Raw genomic sequence first — 10326 nt, 5'->3', positions numbered from 1 at the left:
TGTTTGGGGAGTCGTGGTTGGGGTAAGATGGCGTGTCATGAACTTGAACAAATTTCAGGACACAAGTTTGTTCTGAAATCTGCTTTACCAAGCAAAAGCCTTTTATTGGGAGAGGATGGAAAGGTTGTCAGGCCTTATTTGAATCAAAATATTTTGGAATAAAATTAAGCTAAATGCCTTTCATTTTTAAAAGAGTTCTTTATTCATGCCACCCCTTTACAAAAACAATGAACAAAGATAAAATAAGCTTCAGATAAGATTCACAGTCAAAATGACAAACAGCGGCTGGATGCACCAGATGCAGTTATATGCAAACACTGCTCCATCATTCTGTGTCCGTAATGTAAGATGAAATGCTGCTACACACTCAGCTAAACATATTCAAGAGTGGTTTCAAACGATGCAAGTCATCATGTAAGAATATATATATATATATATATATATATATATATATATCTGTATTGTCCTTATCTGTTACTCACGGGGTCTCGATGTGGCAGTGCACTATACTATAACTTGGCTGGTAATAGGTTTCAGTCCCAGATGAGGACGCGCTGTTGAAGCCTAAATATAGCACTCACCGCCTGCCCTTGTGCAGGCCAGCACAGACTGTCGGAGCACATAGACTGCAGCTTAAATGTGACACAAAAAATAATTTTTCTATGAAGATTCAGATCTACACATTAAAATTCAAACCTTTCATACATTCATAGCTTTGCATATTTTAACCACGTATACATATGAATTTTCACAGAAGTAATATGGTACTAAAATTAAATTGCATCAGTGCAAATTCATCTTTCCCCAAGCATATTCACACATTTATTCATTTTTGTATTGTCAGTTCAGCAGTTACTGTTATTAAATCTTCTGCTCCAAGAGTGTTGATGTTGGAAAATAAAAATGCTCTCTTGTTCTGTCAGCACTAGAACGCATGGATGGAACCATATGTTGAATCCCTTTTTCAAATGCTTTCAGTATATGATTTGCTGGAGTAATAAAGTATTTTTTCATAGAGTCAACCTAGAATGATTTTGAGATGGGCAGTCTTCAAGCTCTAATTTTTCAATGGCACCTTATGAACTAAGCCATCTTCAATTGGCTTTTCCATGCAGTCTTTGATCCAATGCAGACCTTATGTTAATGGTTCAGAGAGCTCTGATTTCCTCATATTTAGCACTATTCAGGCCTTACATGTGATGCACTGTTAGCCCCTGCGATCCACTCAACAACAAAACCGATTTGCAGACTCAAATTGTCAGGTCTCAGTTGTGCACATTTTAGGATTAAGGACATGAACAGAGGCGAAGGCATGAACAGAGCGCACGGCAAGAGCACGTGAGGTCCGCGTAATGGAATTTCTGCCCAATTTACTCTATTCAGATCAAGGTTAAGGGTGTCCCATTTCTCTTTTGCCAACTTGATTGGCATAATAATCTAGCCCGCACATGACTGAAGGCTCTCGGACTCCGGCGAAGAGCAGGGACGCAGACGCGAGCTCGCGGATGTCACCGTAAGAGCGTGACCTGCTCTGACCGCTGCTGGCCCCCTCTTCACTCAGGCAGACTCGCAGTTGGGACATAGAGGCAGTGCCTTGGGGAGACTGTCTGAGTACTGGACACCTCACCAGGGTTCTGGTTTGAATTCGCCGGATGTTGTTGTGGTCCACATTTAATCTGAAATAAGCAGCAGGAGAGTCATACCGTTGATAAAAAGAAGGGTACCCTGTACCATCTAACTTAGGTCATTGGCTGTGATTAAGTACTGGCTTAAATAGTAAACATTCATAATGAGTTAGTACATGTTCAACACATTGTGGTATTAATTAAACGGATTAGCCAATAAAATTCAGGCAACAAAGAGCAACCACTGGCCTTTAGCAGACATATTGTATGTTCATACACAACTGGTGTACTTCCTACAGATGGACACAACTTATTTTGTATGAACTGCAAGTTTTCATGCATTTCACACATGCAAAACACATTCAATACATGACAGAAAACAAGGGTAAACTATAAGATCATGCTGATAGTCAACCACCTTACATAATGTATAATGTATAGAACGTGTCTCTATTATTCAGCATGCAACACTTGGTCATCTTAATAACAAGTACATCTACTGTAGAAGAAATCACTAGCTAACCAACAATATTGTTACAGGTGAACAATTAATGCAGCCGACTACTGACACATTACTGTAATTATTACCATGCAAAGAAAAAATGCTCTTTTGCTCTATTGCTCTTAAAATTGTGTCGCCCAACCAATCATGATTTAATTACTCAATGACGTGATTAAATTAGTAATCAGTGGGATAATGCCATCATGATGGGTAATTATTGTTCCATGTAGGCCTACAGGTGACAACGGGGGGTTCCACTGAAAGTACCTTACTTCTTAGTGAATTACAGGCCATAAAACTCAGTAACGAGCGAGTTTATTGCGGGTTGATAACAAATAAAAATAGGCTAAATCCCTGTGTGCAGTAAAACGGAAGCATTGCACGTCATCTTTTACAGATACCCAAATGTGCAATGAAGGACAGAATGGCTAAAAACCATAGGGCTTTGGGTTATTGTACCCGCGATCAACAAGAACAACATTGAATATCAGGTCTGAATGCACGGCCAGTTAAAACGCCCTGTAAACAGAATTATTTTACACTTTCAGAACACTCCTGCAGTGCATGTGCCTCACTCCTTGTTTCATCGCACGCTCACTGCAGAGCATCTGCTGGTGTCTGTGCGGTGAGAGGATGCCTGTAAACACACCCCACGCCTCACAATGTTTACTGAGCCTTCAAGACTCACTGTAAGTCAATAATAAGCGGGCAACACAGCAGACAGGGAAAAAAAAAAGAAAAAATGTGTAATGACTCAAAAACAATCTTGGCAAATAACAGAGCAATTTCAGCGCTAATGGAAACGTTTCACACCTGAATAATTCGACTCACTCCATTAAACATATTCAATGCCGGTCCCGCTTGAAGATTACAACTTTGAGAATTTGTTGAAGAGACGCTCTCGTGGATACAACTCCTGTGCGTATTGCGATTAATTGCTTTAATTCATTGTAATGGTAAATAATAACGCCTACAGCTCAGAGTGCTTCGAAGATCATGTTTGACGACATGCCCTGCATGCCAGAAATCTACGCAAGGAGCGCACTGTCACTAGCCTACTGCATCATAATTAGCATCAAAACGATTTATTAAACTACTACTCCATTACTTTGACATGCCCTTAATATGGCCTAATTGTATTTTCCTAATCAGATCAGTGCACTTTAACGCTTATGATCACGGTTTTATTGTTGTGAAACAGTAGGCTTAATACACGCTGTCAAAATACATTGCCAAAATACCAGCAGAATTGGATACAATTGAAAGGCCATACACATGTATTTTTGTTTGAGAAAACTGGAGGCCTACTGATAAATATGTATAGCATTTGGAGATATACCTTAGCTATAATAATGTATTCCACAGCACATGTACAAATCATATAGAACACCAGTGTTTCTTAAACAAAACAATTTTAGGGTTCTTCCTTGGTGGAAAAAAAAAAATCGAGACCAGCATAAGTGGTTAATGCAGGTATACTGCTGGTCCAAGCTGGGCAGTGCTGGTTTTTATGCAAGCCGAGATGATCATACAAATATCTGTGCTGGTAGACCAGCTTAGTCAAGCTGGTTATGTGTTAAATATGCTGGTAGGTCAACTGATTCTAGACCAGCTGGTGATTTGTGTTTTATTCATCACCAAGGTCTTCAGGAACTGCAGATGTATTACTGTAATCATATTTTAATGTTATCTCATTAAGCACCTCCTAATTTAAGAAAGTTCTTGAACAAACCAGAAACAATTTTGCACCATTTATACCAAAAGTATAAATGTCAGTATAAGTCAATGTAATCAAAAAAGGGCATTTCTTTTCACATGGTTTTTGTTTGTGCATTTTAGCTGCCATGGAACATATTATTTTCATTTAATTGTTCTATTTATATATTAACATTTTTCCATTATTCTCATGCCTTTGAATGATAAATTAAAATAGATAATTTAAAAATATAGATAGATGGTTAATCATTTGATGATGAGCTGTTGTCTTGTAAGAAAGTAGGCTATCGAGACGATTGGATCCTGTCCCTGTCATGCTGCCAGTGTCAACTATGGGCGTATGTACAGAACTTGCACAAGGTGGTTTTAGACCTGGCGCATGCATTCACTCTGATTGTAGGCTACCTATAGCAAGCCAGTCATCAAAAAGGTAAGGTTTCTCAATAACTCAATTGCATTGACTTCTGAACTAGTTAACTAGGGCCTAAAAGCAAAGTATGGCTATGTTGCTTCAGAAAAATCTATAAATCTGCATTTGCTTATTACCTTTACGTTGTTTGCACCATGATATTCTGCCATTCATTCTTACAGAAAGAGCAAGTAAGCTAGTTATCAATGGTGCAACATAAACGAATGTGACAGATATGTATTATAATAATCTCACATCAGATCCAGTGGGAGATATAACGGCAATGGCATTGTATATTGACATCAAAGATTTTTTATCAAACTATTTGATTGATTTCCGGTAGCTTGCTGCTTAACTACTTGCAACTTATATATTATTTCCCATTCATCTGAACAATAGCAGACACTGACAATTTTTGCATTTTTCTCTTTTTGGACATACAGTAAGACTATAGTCTTATGAAATGTTTTTCCACTGGGACACATTTTTAATTTCATTTTTTTTCATATACTTTATCATATTCTCTGAATGCAAGTTATTTTGGATATATCTGAGACAGAAAATGAACATTTGAACTTTTTTTCATTTCGACACATTCTAGACATAAGACTATAGTCTTATGTAATTCTATGATTTTCCATTGGCACACATTTTTAATCAGAAATGCCTTAAAGTTCATTTTCTTTCATTATTTCATCATGCCTATAAAACAAGTATTTCGCATCTTTGAAGGAAAATTAATATTTAAATTTTTTTATCATTTTTTCACCTTTTGGACATAAGACTATAGTCTTATATATTTCTATGATTTTCCACTGGCACACATTTTTAATCAGAAATGCCTTAAACTTCATTTTCTTTCATATATTTCAGTATTGTCTATAAATACAAGTTATTTCGCATCTATCTGACAGAGAAAATGAACATTCATAAATTATTTTCATTTTTTCACTTTCTAGACATAAGACTATAGTCTTATGTATTTCTATGATTTTCCACTGGCACACATTTTTTATCAGAAATGCCTTAAACTTCATTTTCTTTCATATATTTCATCACAGCCTATAAAAACAAGTTATTTCGCATCTATCTGAAAGGGAAAATTAATATTTAAATTTTTTTATCATTTTTTCACCTTTTGGACATAAGACTATAGTCTTATATATTTCTATGATTTTCCACTGGCACACATTTTTAATCAGAAATGCCTTAAACTTCATTTTCTTTCATATATTTCATCACAGCCTATAAAAACAAGTTATTTCGCATCTATCTGAAAGGGAAAATTAATATTTAAATTTTTTTATCATTTTTTCACCTTTTGGACATAAGACTATAGTCTTATATATTTCTATGATTTTCCACTGGCACACATTTTTAATCAGAAATGCCTTAAGCTTCATTTTCTTTCATATATTTCATCACAGCCTATAAAACAAGTTATTTCGCATCTATCTGAAAGGGAAAATTAACATTTAAATTTTTTATTTTTTCACTTTTGACATAAGACTATAGTCTTATGATATTTCTATGATTTTCCACTGGCACACATTTTAATCAGAAATGCCTTAAACTTCATTTTCTTTCATATATTTCATCACTGCTATAAAATACAAGTTATTTCGCATCTATCTGACAGAAAAAATGAACATTCATAAATTATTTTCATTTTTTCACTTTCTAGACATAAGACTATAGTCTTATATATTTCTATGATTTTCCACTGGCACACATTTTTAATCAGAAATGCCTTAAACTTCATTTTCTTTCATATATTTCAGTATTGTCTATAAATACAAGTTATTTCGCATCTATCTGACAGAGAAAATGAACATTCATTTTTTTCATTTTTTCACTTTCTAGACAAAGACATAGTCTTATTATTTCTATGATTTTCCACTGGCACACATTTTTATCAGAAATGCCTTAAACTTCATTTTCTTCATATATTTCATCACGCCTATAAAACAAGTTATTTCGATCTATCTGAAGGAAAATAATATTTAAATTTTTTTATCATTTTTCACTTTTGGACATAAGACTATAGTCTTATATATTTCTATGATTTTCCACTGGCACCATTTTTAATCAGAAATGCCTTAAACTTCATTTTCTTTCATATATTTCATCAGCTATAAAACAAGTTATTTCGCATCTATCTGAAAGGAAAATTAATATTTAAATTTTTTATCATTTTTCACCTTTTGACATAAGACTATAGTCTTATGTATTTCTATGATTTCCCACAGGCACACATTTTTAGTCAGAAATGCCTTAAAGTTCATTTACTTTCATATATTTCATATGCCTATAAAACAAGTTATTTCGCATCTATCTGAAGGGAAAATAATATTTAAATTTTTTTATATTTTTTCACTTTGACATAAGACTATAGTCTTATATATTTCTATGATTTTCCACTGGCACACATTTTTATCAGAAATGCCTTAAACTTCATTTCTTTCATATATTTCATCAAGCCTATAAATACAAGTTATTTCGCATCTATCTGAAAGGGAAAATTATATTTAAATTTTTTTATCATTTTTCACCTTTTGGACATAAGACTATAGTCTTATATATTTCTATGATTTTCCACTGGCACACATTTTTAATCAGAAATGCCTTAACTTCATTTTTTTCATATATTTCATAGCTATAAACAAGTTATTTTGCATCTATCTGAAGGAAAATGAACATTTAAATTTTTTCATTTTTCACTTTTGACATAAGACTATAGTCTATTATTTCTATGATTTTCCACTGGCACACATTTTTATCAGAAATGCCTTAAACTTATTTTCTTTCATATATTTCATCAGCTATAAAACAAGTTATTTCGCATCTATCTGAAGGAAAATAATATTAAATTTTTTATCATTTTTTCACTTTGAAGACTAGAGTCTTATATATTTCTATGATTTCCACTGGCACACATTTTTAATCAGAAATGCCTTATACTTCATTTTCTTTCATTATTTCAGTCACGTCCTATAAAAACAGTTATTTGCATCTATCTGAAAGGAAAATTAATATTAAATTTTTTCATTTTTTCACTTTTTGAACATAAGACTATAGTCTTATGTATTTATAGAATTTTCCATTGGCACACATTTTTAATCAGAAATGCCTTATACTTCATTTCTTTTATATATTTCACATCTTTCTTTTATTTATTTTAACTACGTCTTCTAACAAATGTAATTTCCCATCCATCTTATTGACAGAATACACTTTTAAAATGTTTGTATTTTTGTCGTTTCTGGATATTATGCTATAATCTTATGTATTTTCCAATTTTTCTAACAAATTACATTTTTCTTCATATATGCACTCAAAAGCATTTACCTTTACTTATGTTATCCTGTCTTTTCAATGAACTGTCTTGAACATTCTCCTAAATTATTCTATAGTCTATTTTAGTCTATTAGTCTGATTTTGTAAAATTAGATTTACAAGAAAAATCACAGCCCTAATTAGGGGGAATCATATGAGAGTTTCTTTTTTTCTTTTTTTTATTCATTTATTTTTTGTTTCATTTGTTATCAGGTCAGCAATTGCTGTAAGAAATCACGTTTCTTATCTAGTTACTAATAACTTAAGAGAAACGGTACAGCATTTATCTTGCATCTGAGCCTTTTTTCATGCAATAAATTCATTGGCGCTTTTTCATATTTATGTCTCTGCATGAGCTGGTGCTAATGCAGTGATTACGTCTTTTATTTTTAAACCCCATTGTTGAAAAATGGGTTTCTTGTGGAGCTAATCACCACATTGTTCAGTACAAATGTTTGGTTCCAGGGCATGCCATAGTCTGAATGAGAGTTCTCCTCTAGTCAGTCTCAACAGTACTGCTGTCCAGTCACTGCACAGGGATCTTATGACTTCAGACAGTTTCCTTGCAAAAACACATGTACACACGAATACAGAAGCGTACACAGCCACACACCACACATGTAAATCCAGACCTGGATCAAACAGGCATTTGAAACTAACTCTCTACAGTAGATGTTGATGACGTTTGAAAACCTCCCTGTCGGAGTCATTTTAAAGAACCATTTTCCTTGAATATTGTTGACAATATGTGCCTCTTTTAAAACTGTAACGGGAAGGGATTTAATTGTTGTCAAACATATTTTAAATAAAGCATTAAAACCAGATCCACAGATGCAAGGCACCGGCAGTGAAATGCCAAGATTAGCATCACTCATCATGCAGAATTTTTCGGAGACGAGCACGCTCAGGTTACCATTTCTCTGCTTCGGATTCACCCCACTCCCTTTTTGGGGGAGGAATTCTGCTGCTGCTGCCACTACAGAGGGGAAGCGGAAAAAGCAGGGCTTGGCAGCCGCACCTCCCTGAGCTCTTGGCTCGCCTGAAATCCCATTACATGGTGTGGGGCAGGCATTCCTCAGAACCTCGCTGCCACACGTCTTCTGCGGCCAAATTAAAGCCCACTCCCCACTTCCCAAGGTTAACCCAGTTTGATAAACGCATTTCGCTGCAGTCTGCCACCACACCACCCTCAGTCAGGATAAAATTGATCTCTGATTAAAATCACCAAGACATGCCATCGGCTCGCTGGCCGTGTGGTCAGCATGCACCCAGACCAAATTGGCTCAAATCCACCAAGCTACTTCCAGCTCCATGGTCAACAATGTGTGAGGGATTGTGGGTAATGGCCATGAGAGTACTGGCACCTTTATTGCATCTGCTTGCACATAAGCTGTTTATCACAGCATGATTTCTTGTAACCTCTCGACTCTTTGAGCCATGTGCATGTGGTTCCATATTACTATGGCACCCACCACCCATAATATCAATAGCATATGTTTAGACTGCCTCTAAGAATTCACATTGCACAAATCTGTGTACAACTGTGACTACTTTAAACCCAAATCCACAGATTCAGTCACAGAGTCTCATAGCACAGCACCTGTTTTTTTTTTTTTTTACATCAAATACACATTTGCACTGGAAAAAACACACCACTACAAATCAGAATAAGATAAAAATTCAATAAAATCAACAAAGTTTCACCCCTACCCCAGCAAGAGCTTAAGAATGACCTTCCTCAGACCGTCCTAGAAGCCAAAATGAGTTTTATATACATTAAAAAACCAAAGCTATCTTTTTAGGCTCTTCAAAATTCATTCTCTGTAATTCAAAACTATACCTTACCTGAGACACGTTGTTCTTAAAAACAAAGTCATAAAACCTTCTGCAGTCACCAGGCTGTCTGTGAAGTGCTGTGGGGCAAGATATGTTTAAACTGTACTGAACAAAAGCAAGGGTTTATTGATTTAAGAAGAAGCACAAGGCCTATCATGCGAGAATTCTCCTGTGGAAGATGTAGGAGTACAAGTAAGAGTTTGCTGACATCTAGTGTTCATGTTTTGAAAACGCAGACCAGGTCCTGCATTTCTCCACCTTAACAAGCAATAGAATATCAATCTCATTTGACCCTTGCAATGGTTACCAGCAGCATGTTATTGCATGAACTGTTTTAATGTTGTGCATGTTGCATGCAGAAAATAATTCTACACAAATCAGAGAAATGCAACTGTGAATGTGGTTCATATATGACCAAACTACTGTGAGAAAAGCTTTCAAGTTGCATCTTATAGTCTGTGGTTGTACATTTGGAAACAAATAAATAAAAATAAAAGACCCCTTATGCTCATTGTAGTAAATGCATAGTCAAACTCTACACACCTTAGAGAGGACTCGTGTGGCATTTTACATTACATTACTGGCATTTAGCAGGCGCTCTTATTCAGAAAAATATACACACCTTTAGCATTTTTACGTGGCATCCATTTATACAGCAGGATATACCATATATTCAACAACTCAGGTTATGTACCTTGCACCACAGCAGTGTCTTACCTAAGAACTGAACCTGCAACCTTTATAGTAAGTTTACCTGTACCCCATGTAATGAAACATGTCGAATATCAGCAGCCACTGCAGCGCTCCCAATAGAGTCTGACACCCCTGGTCCAGGCAGAAACCCATGCCATAATTTGCCATATTACTTATTTTTAACTTTTTAGTTCATACAATTATAATAA

This window comes from Anguilla rostrata, chromosome 15 (assembly GCF_018555375.3).
Source record: "Anguilla rostrata isolate EN2019 chromosome 15, ASM1855537v3, whole genome shotgun sequence".
Lineage (NCBI taxonomy): Eukaryota > Metazoa > Chordata > Actinopteri > Anguilliformes > Anguillidae > Anguilla > Anguilla rostrata.
This window is presented reverse-complemented; position numbering follows the sequence as displayed.